Genomic DNA, 22,860 nt, shown 5'->3' with positions numbered 1-22,860 from the left:
TTTGGCTGTTGTGGACATTGGTGCTGTAAACATTGGGGTACAAGTGCCCCTTCAGACCACTACATTTGTATCTTTGGGTAAAGACCCAGTAGTGCAATTGCTGGGTTGTAGGGTAGCACTATTTTTCAACTTTTTGAGGAACCTCCATACTGTGTTCCTGAGTGGGTATATGAGCTTACATTTCCACTAACTGTGTAAGAGGGTTCCTGTTTCTTTGCATCCTCACCAACATCTGTCATTTCATGACTTGTTAATTTTAGCCATTCTGACTGCTGTGAGATGGTATCTCATTGTGGTTTTGATTTGAATTTCTGTGATGCCAAGTGATGTAGAGCATTTTTTCATGTGTCTGCTGGCCATTTGTAGGTCTTTGGATAAATGTCTATTCATGTCTTCTGCCCATTTCTTAACTAGATTCTTTGTTTTTTGGGTGTTGAGTTTGTTAAGTTGTTTATAGGTCTTGGATACTAGCCTTTTATGGGATACATCATTTACAAATATCTTCTCCCATTCCACTGGTTGCCTTTTGGTTTTGCTGACTGTTTCCCTTGCTGTGCAAAAGCTTTTGATCTTGATGAAGTCCCAATTGTTCATTTTTGCTTTTGTTTCCCTTGCCTTTGGAGATGTGTCTAGCAAGAAGTTGCTATGGCCAAAATCAAAGAGGTTGCTGCCTGTGTTCTACTCTAGAATCTTGATGGATTCCTGTCTCACATTGAGGTCTTTCATCCACTTAGAGTTTATCTTTGTGTATGGTGTAAGAAAATAGTCCAGTTACATTCTTCTACATCTGGCTGTCCAACTTTCCCAACACCATTTGTTGGAGAGACTGTCTTTTTTCCATCAGATATTCTTTCCTGGTCTATCAAAGATTAGTTGATTGTAGAGTTGAGGGTCCATTTCTGGGTTCTCTATTCTGATCCACTGACATATGTGTCTGTTTTTGTTCCAGTACCATACTATCTTGATGATTACAGAATTTGTAATAAAGCTTGAAGTCTGGAATTGTGATGCCACCAGTTTTGGTTTCTTTTTTCAACATTGTTTTTGATATTTGGGGTCTTTTATTATTTCATACAAATCTTAGGCTTTGTTCTAGCTCTGTGAGAATAGTTGATGGTATTTTGATAGGGATTGCACTGATTGCTCTAGGTAGCAAACACTTTTTCACAATATTTGTTCTTCCAATCCATGAGCATGGAATATTTTTCCATTTCTTTGTATCTTCCTTAATTTCTTTCATGAGTGTTCTATAGTTTTCTGAGTACAGATCCTTTGCCTCTTTGGTTAGGTTTGTTTCCTAGGTATCTTAAGGTTTTGAGGACAATTGTAAATGAGATCAGCTCCTTAATTTTTCTTTCTTCTGTCTTATTGTTAGTGTATAGAAATGGAACTGATTTCTGTGCATTGATTTTATATTCTGCCATTTTGATGAATTTCTGGATGAGTTTTAGCAATTTTGGGGTGGAGTCTTTTATTCTTTCCACATAGAGTATCATGTCATCTGCAAAGAGGGAGAGTTTGACTTCTACTTTGCTGATTTGGGTGCCTTTTATTTCTTTTTGTTATTGCTGAATTGCTGAGGGTAGGACATCTACTATGTGAACAACATTGGTGATAGTGGACATCCCTGCCATGTTCCTGAACTTAGGAGAAAAGTTCTCAGTTTTTTCCCATTGAGAATGATATTCACTGTGGGCTTTTCATAGATGGCTTTTATGTTAAGGTGTGTTCCCTCTATCTCTATGCTGTGAAGAGTTTTGATCAAGAAAGAATATGTACTTAGTCAAATGCTTTTTTCTGCATCTATTGAGAGGATCGTGTTTTTCTTGTCCGTCCTTTTCATTTTTTTTTTTAAGATTTTATTTATTTATCGGGGGGGGGAGCACAAACAGGGAGAGTATCAGGTAGAGGGAGAACCAGGATCCCCACTGAGCTAGGAGCCTGTTGTGGGACTCAATCCCAGGGCCCTGGGATCATGACACAAGCCAAAGTCAGACATTTCACTGACTGAGCCACCCAGGCATCCTTCCCTTTATTTATGTATTGTATCCCATTAATTGATTTGTGGATCTTAAACCACCCTTGTAGTCCAGGAATAAATCTCACTTGGTCTTGGTGAATAATCCTTTTAATGTACTGTTGAACTCTATTAGCTAATATTTCAGTGAGAATTTTTACATTCATGTTCATCAGGGATTTTGATCTGTAATTCTCCTTTTTGATGGGGCCTTTGTCTGGCTTGGGGATGTAGGTAATGCTGGCCTCATAGAAAGAGTTCGGACATTTTCCTTTCATTTCTGTTTTTTGAAACAGCTTCAGAAGAGTCGATATTCATTCTTCTTGAAATGTTTGCTAGAATTCCCCTGGGAAGCCATCTGGCCCTGGACTCTTGTCTTTGGGTGATTTTGATTAAGGCTTCAATTTCCTTGCTGGTTATGGGTCTCTTCAAGTTTTCTAGTTCTTCCTGTTTCATTTCTGGTTATTTATATGTCTCTAGGAATGCATCCATATCTTCCAGATTGCCTAATTTATTGGCACCTAGTTGCTTATAATATAATCTTATAATTGTTTAGATTTCTACAATGATGGTTGTGATCACTTTCATTCATGATTTTATTTACTTGGGTCCTTTCTCTTTTTTTGATACATCTGGCTAAGCTTTTATCAATCTTTTTATTCTTTCAAAGAAACAGCTCCTAGTTTTGTTGATCTGTCCAACTGTTCTTTTGATTTCTATTTCATTAATTTCTAATATAATTTTTTTAAAGAGATAGCTTTTTTTAAAAAATTTTATTTATTTATTTGTCAGAGAGAGAGGGAGAGCGAGCGAGCACAGGCAGACAGAGAGGCAGGCAGAGGCAGATGGAGAAGCAGGCTCCCCGCCAAGCAAGGAGCCCGATGTGGGACTCGATCCCAGGACGCTGGGATCATGACCTGAGCCGAAGGCAGCTGCTTAACCAACTGAGCCACCCAGGCGTCCCTCTAATATAATATTTATTATTTCTCTTCTCCTGTTGGATTTAGGCTTTATTTGTTGTTCTTTCTCCAACTTCTTTAGGTATAAGGTTAGATTGTGTATTTGAGATCTTTCTTGTTTCTTGAGAAAGGCTTGTATTGCTATATACTTCCCTAGGACTGCCTTGGCTGCATCCCAAAAGTTTTGAAGTTATTTTCATTTTCATTTGTTTTCATGGATTTTTAAAAAAATTTTTAATTTCCTTGTTGACCCATTCATTCTTTAGTAGGATGCTCTTTGGCCTCCATATATTTGAGTTCTTTCCCAATTTTCTCTTGTGATTGAGTTCCAGTTTCAAATCATCTTGGTCTAAAAACATGCAGGGAATGATTACAGTCTTTTTATACCAGTTGAGACCTTATTTGTGACCCTGTTCTGGACCCTGTTGTGATCTGTTCTGAAGAATGTTCCATGTGCACTCAAGAAGAATAGATATTCTGTTGCTTTAGGATGAAATGCTCTGCAAGTATTTGTTAATTCCTTCTAGTCCAGTGTTATTTAAAGCTCTTGTTGCCTTGTTAATCTTCTGCTTAGATGATCTGTTCATTGCAGTGGGTGGGGTTAAAGTTCCCGACTATTATTATATTATTATTGCTGTGTTTCTTTAATTTCATTATTAATTGGCTTATATAATTAGCTGCTCCCTTGTTAGGGGCATAAATATTTGCAATTGTTAGATCTTCTTGTTGGACAGACCTTTTGATTATGATATAGTGTCCTTCCTCTCTCTTATTACAGTCTTTGACTTAACATCTAGTTTGTCTGATATAAGGGTTGGCACGCCAGCTTTCTTTTAATGTCCATCAGCATGATAAATGGATTTCCACCCCCTTAATTTCAATCTGGAGGTTCTTTGATTCTAAAATGTGTCTCTTGCAGACAGCATATCAATAGGTTTTGCTTCTTTATCCAATCTTATACCCTGTGTCTTTTGACTGGGACATGTAGCCCATTTACATTCAGAGTAGCTATTAAAAGATACGAATTTAGTGCCATTGTATTACCTGTAAAGTCACTGTTTCTGTATATTGTCTCTGTTCTTTTCTGGTCTGTGTTACTTTTGGGCTCTCTCTTTGCTCCAAAGATCCCTTATAATATTTCTTGTAGGGGCAGTTCTGTGATCAAAGATTCTTTCCGTTTCTTTTTGTCCTGGAAGCTTTTTATCTCTCCTATTTTGAATGACATCCCAGCTGGAAAACATATTTTTCTCATTTAGCACACTGAATATATCATGCCAGTCCTTTCTGACCTGATGGGTCTGTGTCCTGCCAGTCAAATGTTTCTACCCTTGTCAGTTATAGATCTCTTGCCCCAAGCTGTTTTCAGGATTTTCTCTTTGTGTCTGAAATTTGCAAGTTTCACAATTATATGTCAGGGTGTTGACCTCTTTTTATTGATTTTGAGGGGGGTTCCTTGTACCTCCTGAACTTGGATGCCTGTTTCTTCGCCCAGATTAGGGAAGAGCTCCACTATAATTTGCTCCAATATACCTTCTGCTCCTCTCTTTCTCTGTTTACTCTTCTTCTGGGATCCAAATTATTTTAATATTGTTTCATTTCATTCATTCTCTCAAATTTTTGCTTCATGATCCAGTAGTTGTTTATCTCTCCTTTTCTCAGCTTCTTTATTCTCCATTATTTTGTCTTCTATATCACTCATTCTCTCTTCTGCCTCATGTATCCTAGCAGTTTGAGCCTCCATTTTTTTATATCATCTCACTAATAGCCTTTTTAAAATTCAACTTGATTAGATATTGGCTCTTTTGTTTCTCCAGAAAGGGATTCCCTAGTGTCGTCTATGCTTTCTTCAAGCCCAGTTTGTGTATTTATAATCATTATTCTGAATCCTAGTTCTGACATCTTACTTACTTCCATACTGATTAGGTCCCTGGCAATCAGTACTGCTTCTTTTTCTTCTTTTTGATATGTGTTTTTCCATCTAGTCATTCTTACAGAAAGTGGTCACTTTTCTTTCTTTCTTTTTTTCTTTCTTTCTTTCATCTTCCTAAGATTTTATTTATTTAGGACAGAGAAAGAGAGAGAGTATGCATGAGAAGGGGGTAGGGGCAGAAGTAGGCTCCCTATTGAGCAGGGAGCCCAGGTCCCTAGTATTAAGACCTGAGCTGAAGGCAACCATTCAATCAACTGAGCCACCCATGTACCTCCAAATGGTCACTTTTCTATTTGTAGAGTTGCAGCTATTTTTTTCTTAGAATTATGGTTGAGTTCACAGGTGTTCTGGAAGATTTGATAGCTATGTGGCTGAATTCCTGGGACCAGATGAAACTAAGATCTCCTACTCCTTTGTCATCTTGGACTCTCTCCCAACCCTGAGTTTTAGACTTAATTTCTAAGACACAGCAAATTAGCAAAACTGGATCACTATAGTACTATGTTAGTACACACTCTAGAATTAAGCTATCTGACTCATTCCAGATTACTCACTGACAGTTGTTGTTAGCTAGGCTAGTCACCAAAACTTTCAGGGCATCACTTTTCCCATTTGTAAAGTGGTTTTTGAAATAGAAGTATTCTGAGGTGCCTGGATGGCTTAGTCAGTTCAGCCTCCAACTTTTGGTTTCAGCCGCAGTCATGATCTCAGGGTCATGGGATTGAGCCCTGTGTCTAGCTTCATGTTTAGCGTGGAGTCTGCTTGAGATTCTTTCCCCTATCCTCACCCTTCTCCTCTGTTTCTCCCCTGCCCACACTCCCTCTCTCTCTAAAATAAATAAATAAAATCTTAAAAAGGGTAATAAATGATAGAACTAATCGGAGGGACCTGGGTGGCTCAATCAGTTGATCCTCTGACTCTTGATCTCAGGGTGGTGTTCAAACCCCTGGTTGGGCTCCAGGCTGGGTGTGAAGGCTACTTAAAAATAATAATGATGATAGTGATGATGATGATGATGATGATGATGATAATAATAGAACTAACCTAATAGAGTTAATGGACATATAAAATGAGTCAATGTGTGTAAAGCATTTGGAAAGTAGTTGACATGTGGTAACCTTTATATAAGTATTAGCTATTATCTTGTTATTACTATATTATAATTACTGTTATTTTTATATTCAGGAAAAAAGAAGCCATATTCTCCAGGGTACCAAGATACTTAATGGACATAATTAGTCAGACAGGAGAAAATGTTATTAACTTAATTTGAGATTATATAAAGTCTTTCTCTTTTAGAAAAATATTTTCACATTATTCACTAATTTACTTATTCAATAGTACAGGTTAAAATATATATGTTAATATTAACTTAAATTGTTATGCTCTATTATTTAAATAATATAGTTTGTCAGACTACTGAGTTATAATTTTTTGACACATGTAAATTGTTTTTGTAATGTCAGTTATATATGTTTTTTCCTAAAATTGAAAAGAATTTTATCTCTGACACTACTGAATATTAAGTCCAAATACACAATAAGCTAATTTATATTAAATAGGCAGTAGCAAAAAACCCATTTCAATGTAAATCACATTTTGGTCATGGTAGATGCTGATCCATAATGGCATTAATTTTCACTTGTTATAATGACGTTTCTAGTGGAACTGAGCACTAGAATTTTAGATAGATTTATTTTTAGGATTAATAAGTGCTGGAATAAAATCACGCTTTTTATAATTTGCAGTGGGGAGTGAAGTTTTTATATCACATTTACAAGAAGCAAACTGATGTATTAAAAAAATAGCTATGAGTTTGCCCTCTATTATTATATAGCTCAAATCACATTAATGTTCTGAACATGCTTAAACTTGGGAAATGTTTGCTATTTTGACAGTTATCTTGTAGAAGGAAAAAGGCTATAATGTCAGTTGCTTCCAAATTACTCTTCTAAACTAAGTTTATAGAAAAATATATATATATTTATATATTATAAGTATTTATATGTTTGTGTTTATGTTATTTTATAATATTTTTGTATGAAATTTCCTTTCATAAGATAAGTTTCTATTTCATCATTTTGAAGAGGTAGCTCAGAGACAGTAAACTGGTATTTTCCCCCTCACATACAAGTATTATTTGTTTGAATTCTCAGTATTGATGAAAAAAATTAAACATTTTTCATTTCTGATTTACATTTCTTTTATGAAATTTTGTGTTCTGAGTTAAAATTTTATGACACATGTTCTTTTTGTGATTCTTTTTATATTATTTTATAATGTTTTGGTGGGAAAGTGTGATTATTCTACTTTGTCATTTAATCAGTTTCTATCTAAAGCAGATCTTACCTTCCTTTAAGGATTCCAAGATGCTACTGAAAATCACCTTCTTGTGTTACTTGCAGCACAACTTCTTATAGTTAAAGAATGAAAACTATTTGATAGAAAAAAAAACAGATAAATTGGTTCCACTAATATATAGTTGTTTTCACTTGATTGTTTTGTTATGATTTGTTTGGTATCTCTTATTGGAACTTAATTCTTTCAAGTAGTAAAATTTGAGTGTGAGGAACTACGGCTCTATTCTGATTTCATATAATGTTAGAGTGGGACACACTGCCTTAGAAGTGGTAACATTATACTAAGGCAAAATTAAATAAGAAACACAGTTATGGCCACTGTCTCTAGCCAGCATCTACTTGGACTGCTCAGGGTTGAAGAATATACATACACATATACATATATATATATATATATATATATATATATATATATCCTTCTTACCTGAGTACTTTACTTAATTAGATTTTTGCCAAAGCTATCAGTTATCAAGTATTTTCCTTTTTTTAAATTGATACATAATTGGCATACAATGTTATATTGGTTTCAGGTGTACAACATAATGATTTGACAATTCTATACATTAAACTATATTCACCACAATAAGTGTAATTGCAATTTGCTACCATATATTATTACAGTATTATTGTCTATATTCCCCATGCTCTATAGTTTTCATTCCATGACTTTTTTATTTTTGTAACTGGAAGTTTGTACCTACTTATCTCCTTCACCTATTTTGCAGAGTCCCCCAAGCCATCCCTTCTGGCAGCACCAGTTTGTTCTCTGTATTTATTATTTTATTTGTTTTTTGTTTGTTTTGTTTCTTAGATTCCATATAAAAATGAAATCTTATGGTATTTTCCTTCTCTGGCTGGTTTATTTTACTCAGCCTACCTTCTAGGCCATCTGTGTCACAAATGGCAAGCTCCTTTTTTATGGCTGAGTAATATTCCATTACACATGCACCATTCCATTATACATACACCATGGCTTTGCTATCCATTCATGTATCAGTAGACATTTAGGTTGCTGTTGTAAATTGGCTGTTGTAAATAATGCTGCAGTATTAAACATATGGGTGTATATATGTTTTCAAATTAGTGTTTTCATTATATTTGAGTAAATATCCAATAGTGGAATTACTGGATTATACTGGAACCATAAATGATGGTTCTATTTTTAATTTTTTGACGCATCTCCATACATTTTCCATAGTTGACTGCACCAACAGTGCACAAGTGTTCCCTTTTCTCCACATATTCATTAACACTTGTTATTTCTTATCCTTTTTATATTAGCCATTTGGACAAGTATAATGTGATAATCTCATTATGGTTTTGATGTACATTTCCCTAATGATTAGTGAGCATTTTTTAATGAGTCTGTTGGCCATCTGTATGTCTTCTTTAGAATAATGTCTGTTCAGGCCTTCTGCCCTTTTTTAATCAGATTATTTGTGTTTTTATTTGGTTTGATTTGGTGTTGAGTTGTGCAAGTTCTTTATATATTAGGTATGAAGTATTTTTCTGAACACATATAAAGACAACAGAATGTTCAGTGCTCTTATATGACAAGAACTCAATTTTCTACACTAATACATGGATGCAAATGACAGAGATTCTCAAGTTATTTGCAGAAATTACTGATGTGATGAAGCTTTTTAGAATGCTTGAATGTTATCATCCTGCCTCATTCTACCATTAAATATATTCTTGGGTTAAAAGTTGAAATTCCCAAGTATAAGCTGATAGGATCCCTGGAAAATGTGTGTGTGTGTGTGTGTGTGTGTGTGTGTATTCTTTTTTTTCCCCACTGTCTGGGTCTGGCTATTTAAATTAATGATGAATTTAAAAACATATCAGAAAGTCTCAACCTGGGTGAAGGAAAACCAGTTTGAGGGAGTTCAGAAAGAAGACTAATTACTCAGCCCAAATGGCCCCATCTACCTTCCTTGACAGTGGAGTGAAATTACTGAAGTCATCAGAGCAAGGAGGAAAATCCTCAAACAATTTAGCCTTTGTGATTCAAGAGGGGATGCTAATTGTACCTACCCTATGAGAAATTTAGAAATGGCATTAAATTTACCTAATTTTCTGATCTCGGGATAACAGTTCTGGCTGTCATTAGTAGGATTGGAAAATATAAAGGCTTTCTCTGTGTTTTTCAAACATTTTAAACCTAGAATGAACTGCTAATTTGCCATCCGCGTGGGCTCTTCTGTCTATTTCTCGTATCTGACCATGAAGCTGGCAGTGGAGGTGGTGAGTGGGGACACAAAGCACTTCACACTTTTGTCTGGAGCTCTGGAAATTGTCACTGCACAGGAGGATCACAGGACTTTTGAATGAAAGACTGGTCATGACAAGATGATTCTGACAAGGTGTTTCTATTAGAAGAAGGTAGACTGTAGTACTACTGACTAAGATGAATCATGGCAGAGTGTGAAAATACTACAGTAGACACAATTCATGCACCGCTGTCTCCCCAACTTTTACTACATCTTGCAAAGCTGAGTGGGCCAGGACATGGGACTGAATCTGGGCTCTTGATGTTTCAACTAGGTGACCTTCCCCAAAAGGTTTTCACACCACAAAGCCTCAGTGTCGTTATCTATAAAAGTCAAATTGCATACATAGTAGATTCTTCTAACTCTATAATGTATCATATGCATTCTATTTGTGTATTAATCTATAATTTTAGCAGCTCTAAATACCATTGTACTAACAGTATAACTATTATTTAATTATGTAAGTTTGAGAGACGCAAAAAACAGGAAAGAATCACTTTTAAATGTGCCCCTGGTTGTGCTCGTGTCATGCACGTCCGACCCTGAACACATTTCATGATTATGATTTGTCATCATAAATGTTTCAAGTCTTCCCTGAACACATGCTAGGTGTGATTTGCCAAAATGAAAAACTCAGAGTAAGAAAACCAAGGCTGGGAAACTAAAGGAGATTAAATTTATCTTTGTGAGTTAAGAATCATCCTAAATTAGATTCTTATTGTTTTCTTATAGAATGTGATTTATACAATTCATTAAATATATGACAGTTTTATGACCAGCTATCCAAAAAAATTACATTCAAATAAAAATATTTCATGTGTTGTATGACTAGACAGAAGTAAAATCTAAGACTTCTCAGTTCAGGAAAGAAGTAATTTTAGAATCCAAGTTAAGTGTTGAATATTCGTTAAGAATGAGAGATTATTCAGTTAATCTTTGTTGCTCTAGTAAAGGCAGTTAGATCTCTTACTGCTTAAATTACAATTTTAGGTCTTGCATTACCACATGAATTAAATTATCTTTTTTTCCCTTTTTCTTTCTGTCACTCATACTCTGTGTATCCAATAATATTATAAAATGTTCTAAAGGAATTAGATACAATTTGTTATGTCTAGACTGCCAGGTAACTTAATGGTTATTTAGATATTCACAGAACAATTTGGAGCTTGCATTTTGACAAGTTGTTGGACTCTTTTTTTTTTTTTTAAGATTTTATTTATTTATTTGACAGAGAGAGATCACAAGTAGGCAGAGAGGCAGGCAGAGAGAGAGAGAGAGAGGGCAGCAGGCTCCCTGCTGAGCAGAGAGCCCAATGTGGGACTTGATCCCAGGACCCTGAGATCATGACCTGGGCCGAAGGCAGAGGCTTAACCCACTGAGTCACCCAGGTGCCCCTGGACTCTCTTGATAAAACTAAAATTTTAATTAAAAGACTGAATACAAAAAAAAAAAAAAAAAACCCAGACTAGGAGAAACAAGCAAACACACATATACAAAAAAGAAAAAGAAAACAACCCCCCCCCTTCAAGACTTTCTGTCCCTAGGAAGACCGGAAGCAAGATCTCCTAGTACATTTATACTTTATTTATGAGGAACTATAAGAAAGAAACGCAAGTACAATTGATTCTTACCCAATATATTTGGAACTAATATTTTATGGACTGAAAAAAATGTGTAGAACCCATTAAGAGTAATGATATAACCTAAGATTTATGTGGGGAAATAAGTAATATGTCTTTTATTTAAATTATTTAAATATGTGTTCAATTAGTACAGACACCACACACTTCATACTATGCTTTAATAATATTTTCTTAGAAATTTTAATCATTAGTGTCATTCATATCTCATTGCAACAACCCACTGTGGTTTTCAGATTTTCAATCAAAACTCAGTAGTATAGGGGGCGCCTGGGTGGCTCAGTGGGTTAAAGCCTCTGCCTTCGGCTCAGGTCATGATCCCAGGGTCCTGGGATCGAGCCCTGCTTCGGGCTCTCTGCTCAGCAGGGAGCCTGCTTCCTCCTCCCTCTCTCTCTGCCTGCTTCTCTGTCTACTTGTGATCTCTATCTGTCAAATAAATAAATAAAATCTTAAAAAAACAAAAAAACAAAACTCAGTAGTATATACATAGCTTTGATACCTAGCAACAAACATCCTGCAGAACCAGGAGTGGGAAATACTACTTCCCTCTTTTCCATGGTCCCTAGCGCTAGCTATCTAACCCAGGCTGCTCCTCTGGGAGCTCCTCACTCTGCCACTTGCTGTATCAGTGCGTTTTGGTGAAGTCTTTAGTATGTTTGTGCTCATAAAGATGGAAGTATTACTAGCATAGTGATACCATGCAAATGGTGCCTGTGTTGGGCAGTGCACCCCAGCAGATACAGCAGATAGTCCCAGCTTCACTGAATCATTATAAAGTGTTGACAGGATGAAATTTGTAAAAGTACATGGAACAGTATTTGTTTGAGAGTCAGTTCGTGTTAAAAGTTATGTCATTACTGTTGACAAGTTTGGACACAGGAAATCGCACAAGGCATCATCAGGGATGAGGTAAAAATGACCTCAAGAGGCAGCCTGATTGGCAACTTTGAATGGAGAGAAAGATGTGTTGGAAAGGCCACGTGTCTCTTGACTCTCTCAGAAATATTTTGGTGAGGAAAGAAAATGTTTTGCTTGAGGAGACCAAGGTATAATGTAGGTGTTAACTGTGGGCAAAGCAGAGATTTTGTTTTCTTGCAGTAAATATTAATATTTTTCAATAAGATTTTTCAACGCAGGTTGGGGAAACATGGCTAAGAGCATATATTTATATTGTCTTACTCTACACCCATTTCAAGTCCCCTCTGTTCGAGGCTGAAGAGCTAACCTGCTCTCTGCAGGCTCCCTTACAGCCTGTGAGTCTGCCTCTTCCATTCAGACATCTCAGAAGCTCGGAGTCCAGATGGCTGTAGGCATGGAGGCTGCGTGTTCTGGCAAGAGCGGTGGTGACAGGTCTTATTTCAGGGATTGGCTGTGGAGGGGCTTTTGGCAACCCTTTGTGAGTGTGGTCAAGGCTAAACGGTGGACTGCGGTGGCAGTTTCACCAGAATAATCCTGTGGTGCAGCTGGGGCATTATTTCTCTCTGTGGGCTCCTCACTGGTTTTTTGGACATTTTAGAGAACCATAGCTTTACCTGACAACTGTTTGTGAATACCCTTGTCACTACACCACCTGAAACTCTGATAATGAAGTCTGGTGAAATTTGTTCTCTCTCTCTCTGTCTCTTTTCTGTATAGGTATAGATATGGCTGTGTTGACAATTTAAAATTAAGATACTTGTGTGATAAAAGTAATTTTCAACCAAAATTGACACCTGATTCTATTAAGGTTTCACTTAACTGAGTTTCATATTAATATTTATTGTATGTGACTATAGGTTTTTAATTAAATTTAAAGCCAAAATCCTGCCCCCAAATGAGCAATACGATATGTTAAGAAAAATAATTTCAGGGGCACCTGGGTGGCTCAGTCGTTAAGCATCTGCCTTCAGCTCAGGCCATGATCCCAGAGTCCTGATATGAGGCCTGCATCAGGTTCCCTGCTCAGCAGGAAGTCTGCTTCTCCCTCTTTCACTCCCCCTGCTTGTGTTCCTTCTCTAGCTGTGTCTGTCTCTGTGAAATAAATAAATAAAAACTCTTTAAAAAAGAAAAAGAAAAAGAATTTCAGTGGCTGAATGTTTAGAACATGTTTTTATTTCTGCTTTAAATAGTTATATTATGAAATGAATGTTTTTAGTCCAAATTATCCAGATTCTTCAAATCATTATTTTGATTTGTTAACTAATGTTATCTTCAAATAAAAGTAATTCATTTTTAAGATATAGTTTTCTTTGGCCTCCAATTTTGCTTTCTGTCATTGTTTCCCTAATATATTTCCAAACTGTCCCCCCAATCCTAAACCTCATTCCTATTCCGCCATTACTACACTTGCTTTGGTTCTCTCTACATCTATGCAAATCTTATTTTCAGCTTTAGTCCATTAATATTCACCCAGTGTTTCATTTGTGCCTTTTAATCAGTTCCTTCTAAAATTATATTAATTATATTAATATTTTTTGACCACTGGGTGAAGTATGGAAATATTGAGTCACTGTATTATACATATGAAACTAATATAACACTGTGTGTTAACTAATTGGAAGTAAAAAAAAAAAAAAACAAAAAACAACTAGGGTGCCTGGGTGGGTCAGTGGGTTAAGCCTCTGCCTTTGGCTCAAGCGTCCTGGGATCGAGGTCTGCATCAGGCTCTCTGCTCAGCGGGGAGCCTGCTTCCCCTCTCTCTCTGCCTGCCTCTCTGCCTACTTGTGTCATCTCTTTCTGTCAAATAAATTAAAAAATCTAAAAAAAAACTTAAAAAGCCAAAAAAAAGTTCTGTTTTTTAAAAACTAGTTTTTTATGTTAATTAAAAAACTATTCTTTAAGTAATGCAATAATAATAGTAACTAACATTTATTACATGGTTGTTATTTGTCAGGTACTGTGCTAATAAATTTGTGTGTGTAATCTACTTTAGCCCTCACAACCTTATACCAAAAGTTCCTATTCTATACATGTGAAAACTGAGCCTTAGAAAGTTTAAGAAAGTTAACCAGGGCCACCAACTAGTAAATGGTAAAACAAGTATGGGAACCTGAGCAGTATGCTTTAGAACTTTTGTCCTATACTGTTTCATACTGTTTCATTTTTATAGTAATAATAATAATAATAATAATACAGATAGATAGACTTTGCTAGGATTTTAAATGATACTAAGTATATCACTTTGGGATAATATAATGACAATAATTTTGATAAAATTTTACTCTTTTCTGTTTTTAAAACTGTTATTTAATAAAAAGGTTAAAGTGTAGAGAGTGTAAAATAAAATTTTGTCGGGGTGTCTGAGTGGTTCAGTTCATTAAGCAGCCGCCTCTTGGTTTCAGCTCAGGTTGTGATCTCAGGGTCTGGGATCGAGCCCTGTGTTAGGCTCTGTGCTCTGCAGGGAGTCTGCTTCATATTCTCTCTCCCCACCACCCTCCCTCCAGCTCATGTTCTCCCTTTCTCTCTCTCAAATAAATAAACAAAATCCTTAAATATTTTTTTCTTTCCACTACCGTTTGGTCAAATTATACCGATAAATTATGAATAATGCATTTAGGGTCTAATATATTTGAAATAATTTAACCAGATTATCAATTACAAAATGAGAAGTACTCATTCTGTAATTTCTGTTCATTTTTACTATGAGGTAGAAATCATATTTGCTGAGTTTATTTGTGTCTCCTAGCTCTCCCAATTGGCTGCCTTGTGGTCTGAATAAAATGCTTATAACCTTCCACCCAATGAAAAGGCCTTAGAAGCTTTGCCTGAGAAACTTTATCAGTAAGATTTGTTCCATAAGGCTCTCCTTCAAATTCCAAAGAATTTTGGTTCTGCAACCAAAATTTTCTAAAATGAAGCAGTATTAAACTGCTAGGAGCACACTTCTTGGTGTGATCCTCCCTCTTGCAATCCTCTCAGTTCCTGTCCTTCTGTAATACCATCAGTTCATTTCTCCAGCCAATATTTATTGAGGACTTACCATATTCCACTAATAGTTTAGAATCTAGACACAAGAGCTATCACCTAAACAAGATAAATATTTTCTCTACTTTCATTTAATAGGTTAATTTCATTTAATTCTATATAGGAGTGTAGTAGAAATGAAAGAAAGCAGACAAGCAAGCAGACAAGAAAGCCTGTCAGGTTGTGGTAAATGCCGTGTAGGTATCTGAAATAGAGTGATGTGATCAGAATGCTTGGTTGACTCTCTGGATTGAATCGTCAAGAAAGACCTCTCTGAGAGAGTGACATTGAAGTTGAGATAATAAGCTGACTATGAAGAGCCAGCCAGGGTTGGAGGAAGAACATTACAGAAGGAAAAGCAAATGCAAAGACCAGAAGGAAGGTATTTACTTGTGTTTGAGACTTAAAGAATGGCTGGAACCTTGTGGGTAAGGAAGAAATGTCGCAGGGTCAAGGACATTAGCAAGAATTGAGATCAAGTAAGATGTTCAAGCCAGAAAGAACAGTTTGAGTTTTACACTTAGTGAAATAGGAAGAAGTTGAAATGAATCTGATTTGTATTCAAAACTCTGTTTAGTGAACAAGAGTGGTAAAAAAAATTGCTGGTTAGAAACAGTACTGCCGTGGCCAGACAATGTACATAGTGGCGAGATGGAATGAGAGACCAGGAGAGAGGGAAGTTCGTGGCTTTTGAGTATGTTTTGAGAACAGAGTCCGCAGGGCTAATTATTTACAAATGATGTAGTGAAGAAGACTGAATACCAAAAATAACTCATGGACTCTTGGGGTAATATAAGTAACTGTTGTCAATAGCGCTGTACTCATGATTAGTTGTAGGTGCCTTGCAGACATTAACATGCTCATGTCAAGAAGACAGTTGCTATGTGAGTTTAAAAGATCTGGGGAGAAGGCAATTCCTTGGTTCAGGTCAGGGAACAGCTTAGATGCCATTTTCTTATTGCTTATTTTATATGAACACCTCCTGCCACTTCTTTTTTGTTTATGTAAATATTGCCCTAAATCTCTTTCTAGGTCATTAAAAATCTGTACTTCTCTTAGAAACAGTTTTAGCAACTCTGTATTTGCTGAACTCGTTTTTTCATGGTAGATTTGAGAAAGTTTATAATAAAAGGAATGCAAATAATAAACTAAAACAAATAGTAATAATGATGCGTAGCTCACATTTATTGAGTTCTTAGTATGTGTATATGGGTCAGGCATTGCTACATGTGCTTAGAGAGGTCTGTTATCAAAAATAATAGTTGCAACAGCCCTAAAAAGTAATTTCTAATAAAAAATGGGAAATCAAGACCATGAAGGAGCAAATGTTCCAGCCAATAGTATTAATAGTATTACTGTCATTGAACCCCATGAGAAACTAAGTGTCCTATAGTATATTTAGCATAATTCTTGTGGTTGCAAAGGAGAAAACATACTTGTTCTGCAAGGGAGGTAAGTATTTTCCTAGTACTCTACAATAGTTATCCCCATGGAGTATTACTTAAGGAGTATTATTTTGCCATATTTCATTGATTTTAGCACACATATTTTTAATATTTTCACATCTCTGAAATTGGGGTGAATATTATGATTATGAAAAAACAAGAAGCAGTTGCAATACAGTTATCATTGTTTATGGGCTTCAAAACTTGCAGACTGTTTGGAAGAAAGCCCTGGGGACAATGATGAGCCATTCTGTTAAGAAATGCTGATTCATCAGGACTCCTGGGTGGCTCAGTAGGTTAAGCATCTGCCTTCTGCTCATGTCATGATCCCAGGGCTCCTTGTTTAATGGGAAGCCTGCTTCTCCCTCTGTCTGCTGTTCCCCCTGCTTGTGCACTATCTCTCTGATAAATAAATAAAATATTAAAAAAAAAAGAAAGAAATGCTAATTCATCAAATATTCCTGATGGCACAAAGATCATATCATGTTGTGTGATAGACTGCATTGATGATCCTAGTTATTCACTCTTCTCTACATTAATTTCTTTACAAGGTAACTTCATAGACCACCCATGTTGGGAGTGTGTCAGCCTGCTTCGTACTTTGGCACTGGATCCTCATTTTGACCAAAGATGAATTAGTTTACATGGTGTTAACAGAGGCTTGAAAAGGAGATTTTTCTCTTGTATGTATGTCAAAAACATGAGAACTTTCTTAGAGTCAGCCTGCTGGAAGATTGGACATGTGGCTAAAACCAACCTCCACCACCCAGCCAATAGCCAGCCAGCTAACCCTCAGACAACTAAGTAAATTTAATCAATATCAGCAAATCTAACACCCAGCCAACTTCAGATATGTGAGCTAAATAAGTGTTTATTGCTTTATGCCATTGAGTTTTGAGCAGTTTGTTACTCAGAAAAAACTGAGACTTATAGAAGAAAACAGCCATCAATGATTTTGAGTTGAAAAATGACAGAAAATTCATGCTCTGAGTGTGAAAAAGTTTTAGGAATAAGTGAACCAGTTTATTTTGCTAAAATTTTAATTTTTTGCATTTATATAAAGAGTTCTTTCAATAATATAAAATAAAAATTATAAGGGAGAAAGCAGTATTTTATTATATTTTATTTATTTTTTTTAAGATTTTATTTATTTATTTGACAGACAGAGATCACAAGTAGGCAGAGAGGCAGGCAGAGAGAGAGAGGAGGAAGCAGGCTTCCCACGGAACAAAGAGCCCGATGCCGGGCTCAGTCGCAGGATGCTGAGATCATGACCCGAGCTGAAGGCAGAGGCTTTAACCTACTGAGCCACCCAGGCGCCAGAAAGCAGTATTTTAAAGTTAAATTGAGCATTTCTTCTTTTTCGTGTTGTGCATTAAATACAGGTCAGTCTTACAATAGATAGTACTCTTACATTGCATGTAAGTACCAGATTGTACCATTTCCTTGTTTCCTTGTTTATTTCTTACACTGAAGAAGCAAGGACTACCTCATATGTATCATTGAATTAATTAGACTTAGCCTTACGGCTTGCATATCATTAAGTCAATAAATAACTATTTCTATGCAGCAAAATTGTTAACTATTAAATAATTAGCATGTTTTCCTATCACTGTCTCTTTTAACATGATTGGATAGACTTCAGTGTTAAAAAAGTTGTTAATTATTTTACCAACTTTTTTATATTTTTTAATTTTTTAATTAACATATAATGTGTTAATAGCCCAAGGGGTACAGGTCTGTAATTCGCCAGGTTTACACACTTCACAGCACTCACCATAGCACATACCCTCCCCAATGTCTATAACCCAACCACCCTCCCACCTCCCGCCCCCCCACCCCTGGCAACCCTCAGTTTGTTTTGTGAGATTAAGAGTCTTTTATGGTTTGTCTCCCTCTTGATCCCATCTTGTTTCATTTATTCCTTTCCTACCACCCAACCCTCCCATGTTGCCTCTCAACTTCCTCATATCAGGGAAATCATATGATAATTGTGTTTCTCTGACTGACTTATTTCACTCAGCATAATACCCTCTAGTTCCATCCACGGCATCACAAATAGCAAGATTTCATTTCTTTTGATGGCTGCATAGTACTGCATTGTATATATACACCACTTCTTCTTTATCCATTAATTTGCTGATGGACATCTAGGTTCTTTCCATAGTTTGGCTATTGTGGACATTGCTACTATAAACATTCGGGTGCACGTGCCGCTTCGGATCACTATATTTGTATCTTTAGGGTAAATACCCAGTAGTGCAATTGCTGGGTCGTAGGGTAGCTCTGTTTTCAACTTTCTGAGGAACCTCCATGCTGTTTTCCAGAGTGGTTGCACCAGCTTGCATTCCCACCAACAGTGTAGGAGGATTCCCTTTCTCCTCAAAAAACAGCTCCTTTCAAAGAACGAGCTCCAAGTTTCGTTGATTTGTTCTATTGTTCTTTTGGTTTCTGTTTCATTGATTTCTGTTCTGATCTTTATTATTTCTCTTCTCCTGCTGAGTTTAGGCTTTCTTTGTTCTTTCTCCAGCTCCTTTAGGTGTAGGATTAGGTTGCGTATTTGAGACCTTTCTTGTTTCTTGAGAAAGGCTTGTACCGCTAAATATTTTCATCTCAGGACTGCCTTTGCTGTGTCCCACAGATTTTGAACCATTGTGTTTTCATTATCATTTGTTAACATTAATTTTTTCAATTTTTTTTTAATTTCCTGATTGACCCATTCATTCTTTAGAAGGATGCTGTTTAGTCTCCATGTATTTGGGTTCTTTCCAAATTTCCTCTTGTGATTGAGTTCTAGCTTCAGATCATTGTAGTCTGAAAATATGCAGGGAATGATCCCAATCATCTGGTACTGGTTGACATGTGATTTGTGACCCAGAATGTGATCTCTTCTGGAGAATGTTCCATGTGTACTACAGAAGAATGTGAATTCTGTCCCTTTGGGATGGAATATTCTGAATATATCTGTGATGTCCATCTGGTCCAGTGTGTCATTTAAGGCCTTTATTTCCTTGTTGATCTTTAGTTTGGATAACCTGTCCATTTCAGTGAAAGGGGTGTTAAAATCTCCTACCATTATTATATTATTGTTGATGTGTTTCTTTGATTTTGTTATTAATTGGTTTATATAGTTGGCTGCTCTCATGTTGGTGGCATAGATATTTAAAATTGTTAGATCTTCTTGTTGGACCGACCCTTTCAGTATGATATAGTATCCTTCCTCATCACTTATTATAGTCTTTGGCTTAAAGTCTAATTGATCTGATATAAGGATTGCCACCCCAGTTTTCTTTTGATGTCCATTAGCATGGTAAATTGTTTTCCACCCCCTCACTTTATTTATTTTTTTTAAGATTTTATTTATTGTGCTCGCTTCGGCAGCACATATACTAAAAAAGATTTTATTTATTTATTTGACAGATGGAGATCACAAGTAGGCAGAGAGGCAGGCAGAGAGAGACAGAGAAGCAGGCTCCCTGCTGAGCAGAGAGACTGATGCAGGACTCGATCGACTCGATCCCAGGACCCTGGGATCATGACCTGAGCCAAAGGCAGAGAGGCTTTAACCCACTGAGCCACCCAGGTGCTCAGTTTAAATCTGGAGGTATCTTTGGGTTTAAAATGAGTTTCTTGTAGAGAACATATTGATGGGTTTGTTTTTTTTTTTATCCATTCTGATACCCTGTGCCTTTTGATTGGGGCATTTAGCCCATTTACATTCAGAGTAACTATTGAGAGATATGAATTTAGTACCATTGTATTGCCTGGAAGGTGACTGTTACTGTATATTGTGTCTGTTCCTTTCTTGTCTACTACTTTTAGGCTCTCTCTTTGCTTAGAGGACCCCTTTCAGTATTTCCTGTAGAGCTGGTTTGGTGTGTACAAATTCTTTTAGTTTTTGTTTGAACTGGAAGCTTTTTATCTCCTTCTATTTTCAGTGATAGCTTAGATGGATATAGTATTCTTGGGTGCATGTTTTTCTGTTTAGTGCTCTGAATATATCATGCAAGTTCTTTCTGGCCTGCCAGATCTCTGTGGATAAGTCTGCTGTCAATCTATTATTTTTACCATTGTATGTTAAAGACTTCTTGTCCCGGGCTGCTTTTAGGATCTTCTCTTTGTCACTGAGACTTATCAGTTTTACTATTAGATGACGGGGTGTGGACCTACTCTTTTTATTTTGAGGGGGGTTCTCTGCGCCTCCTGGATTTTGATGTTTCTTTCCTTTGCCATAATAGGGAAATTCTCTACAATAATTCTCTCCAACATACCTTCTGCCCCTCCCCTTTCTTCTTCTTCTGGAATCCCAATTATTCTAATGTTTTTTCATCTTATGGTATCACTTATAACTCGAATTCTCTCCTTGTGGTCCAGTAGTTGTTGGTCTTTCTTTTGCTCAGCTTCTTTATTCTCCATCATTTGGTCTTCTGAAACACTAATTCTCTCTTCTGCCTTATTTATCCTAGCAGTAAGAGCCTCCATTTTTTATTGCACCTCATTAATAGCTTTTTAGATTTCAGCTTGGTTAGATATTAATTCTTTTATTTTCTCCAGAAAAGGCTTTTATTTCTCCAGACAGGGTTTCTCTAATATCTTCCATGCCTTTTTCGAGCCCAGCTAGCACCTTGACAATCGTCATTCTGAATTCTATATCTGACATTACCAACGTCTATATTGATTAGGTCCCTAGCCTTCTGTACTGACTCTTGTTCTTTTGTTTGTTTGTTTGTTTGTTTTTGTGGTGACTTTTTCCATCTTGTCATTTTATCCAGATAAGAATATATGAATGAGATAATAAAATACTAAAAGGTTGGCAAAGACCCCAGAAAAATGTGTGTTAAGCAGATCAGAAGAGACCCCAAATCATGGGGAGAAGGAAGGGGGTAAAAAGAAATTTTTAAAAAAGGAAAAAAGAAAATATATATACTTGAGTGGTGAATAGAACAGAGCTAACCACTTGATTTTGGGAGTATTTTGGTTTCTTAGAAGAAACTACCTCCCAAAATTTTAAAGAAAGAGAAACATATCAAAAATAAGGGTAAACACAATGGAAGATGGAATATAAACATAAAGATGAAATTTAAGAAATTCTAAAAAAGGAGTTGATAAGATAAGTTGGTTGGGAAAAGAAAGAAAAACAAAGTGGAGGGAATTTGCTCATGCTGGAGACTAGAACAAACCCTGTGCTAAAATTAGGGTATATTTTGATCTATTAGAAGAGGTTGTATCCCAAAATTTTTTAGAAGAAAAAGTCCTATGTGTATACGAAAGACAAAGTTAGATACAATGAAGGATAAAAAATGACTGTAATAATAAAGGCTCAGTAAGATTTGTTTTAAGAAAGGTATTGTTAAGATAACTAGTTCAAAACCTTTAAAAGAGGAAAGAGTAAAAGTTTAAAAAAATTAGAATAAGAAAAAAATTTTTTTAAATTTAATTAACTTTGCAAGACTAAAGAACCATGCGGAGAAAGCCATGAATTCCATGCTTTGCTTTCCCCTTCTCTGGAATTCCAGTGTTCTCCTTGACCAGTGAACTTGTTCTTGGCTGGATGTTCTTGCTGATCTTCTGGGGGAGGGGCCTGTTATAGTGTTTCTCCAGTGTCTTTGCAGGAGGTGGCATTGCACCACCCTTGTCAAGGGGCCAGCCTGAGTAATCTGCTCATTTGCTCTCAGGAGCTTTTGTTCCCTAAATGCTTTTCGTAGAGCTCTGGAGGATGGGAATGAAAATGGTGGCCTCCCAATCTCCGACCTGGAGGAGCCGAGAGCTTGGGGCCCCCTCCTCACTGTGCCCTCGGAGAAAGCGTGAATCACTCCCATCTCCCTGGTCTCCAGCCGCACTCTGAGCTCACTGGGCCTGTGACAAAGCAGAAGAAACATTTCTGTTTCTGGCACACAGCCTGTTTGGATCTCCAAACCCAGCAGATTCCTGCAACTCTTCCAGGAGGGTTTCCCTGGATCTGCCACTTGTGGGGTCCCTGCGCAAAGAGCAGCGGCCTGTGCCATGGAACACAGTTTAGGTATCCCTGAGCTGAGAGCTCACTCCTCGGCTCCGTCTCTGTAGCCAGCTTCCCCACTCTGATACCTGAGAGCTCTGCTACACTCAGACACCACCGATCCTTCCATGTCCCTGTGGGATCTGAGACCACGCTGTCCCAGTGAGGGCTCCAGCCTGCTTAGCCTCTGTAGTGATGTCCCTCAGTGGAGCAGACTTATAAAAGTTCTGATTTTGTGCTCTGTTGCTCTGCTGCTTGCTGGGAGCCAGCTCCTGCCCCTGTGGTCTACCTTCCCATTGCTT

At 36.7% G+C, this 22,860-nt stretch overlaps 1 protein-coding gene and 1 long non-coding RNA gene across 2 annotated transcripts in view; one reads left to right on the top strand and one right to left on the bottom strand.

Moving 5' to 3' along the window:
• Positions 1-22,860, top strand: part of KHDRBS2 (KH RNA binding domain containing, signal transduction associated 2) — a 574,896-nt gene that overhangs the window by 236,772 nt on the left and 315,264 nt on the right. The window lies entirely within an intron of this gene.
• The window catches only part of LOC122909464, a 37,498-nt gene continuing 21,920 nt past the window's right edge, over positions 7,283-22,860 (bottom strand). Inside the window, exon 3 of the long non-coding RNA XR_006385144.1 lies at positions 7,283-7,340. This is a non-coding gene — a long non-coding RNA (uncharacterized LOC122909464). The remainder of the gene's footprint in view (positions 7,341-22,860) is intronic.

Source organism: Neovison vison, chromosome 1, assembly GCF_020171115.1.
Source record: "Neovison vison isolate M4711 chromosome 1, ASM_NN_V1, whole genome shotgun sequence".
Classification (NCBI taxonomy): Eukaryota; Metazoa; Chordata; class Mammalia; order Carnivora; family Mustelidae; genus Neogale; species Neogale vison.
The sequence above is the reverse complement of the archived record's forward strand: the minus strand, read 5'-3'. Positions and strand labels throughout refer to the sequence as shown.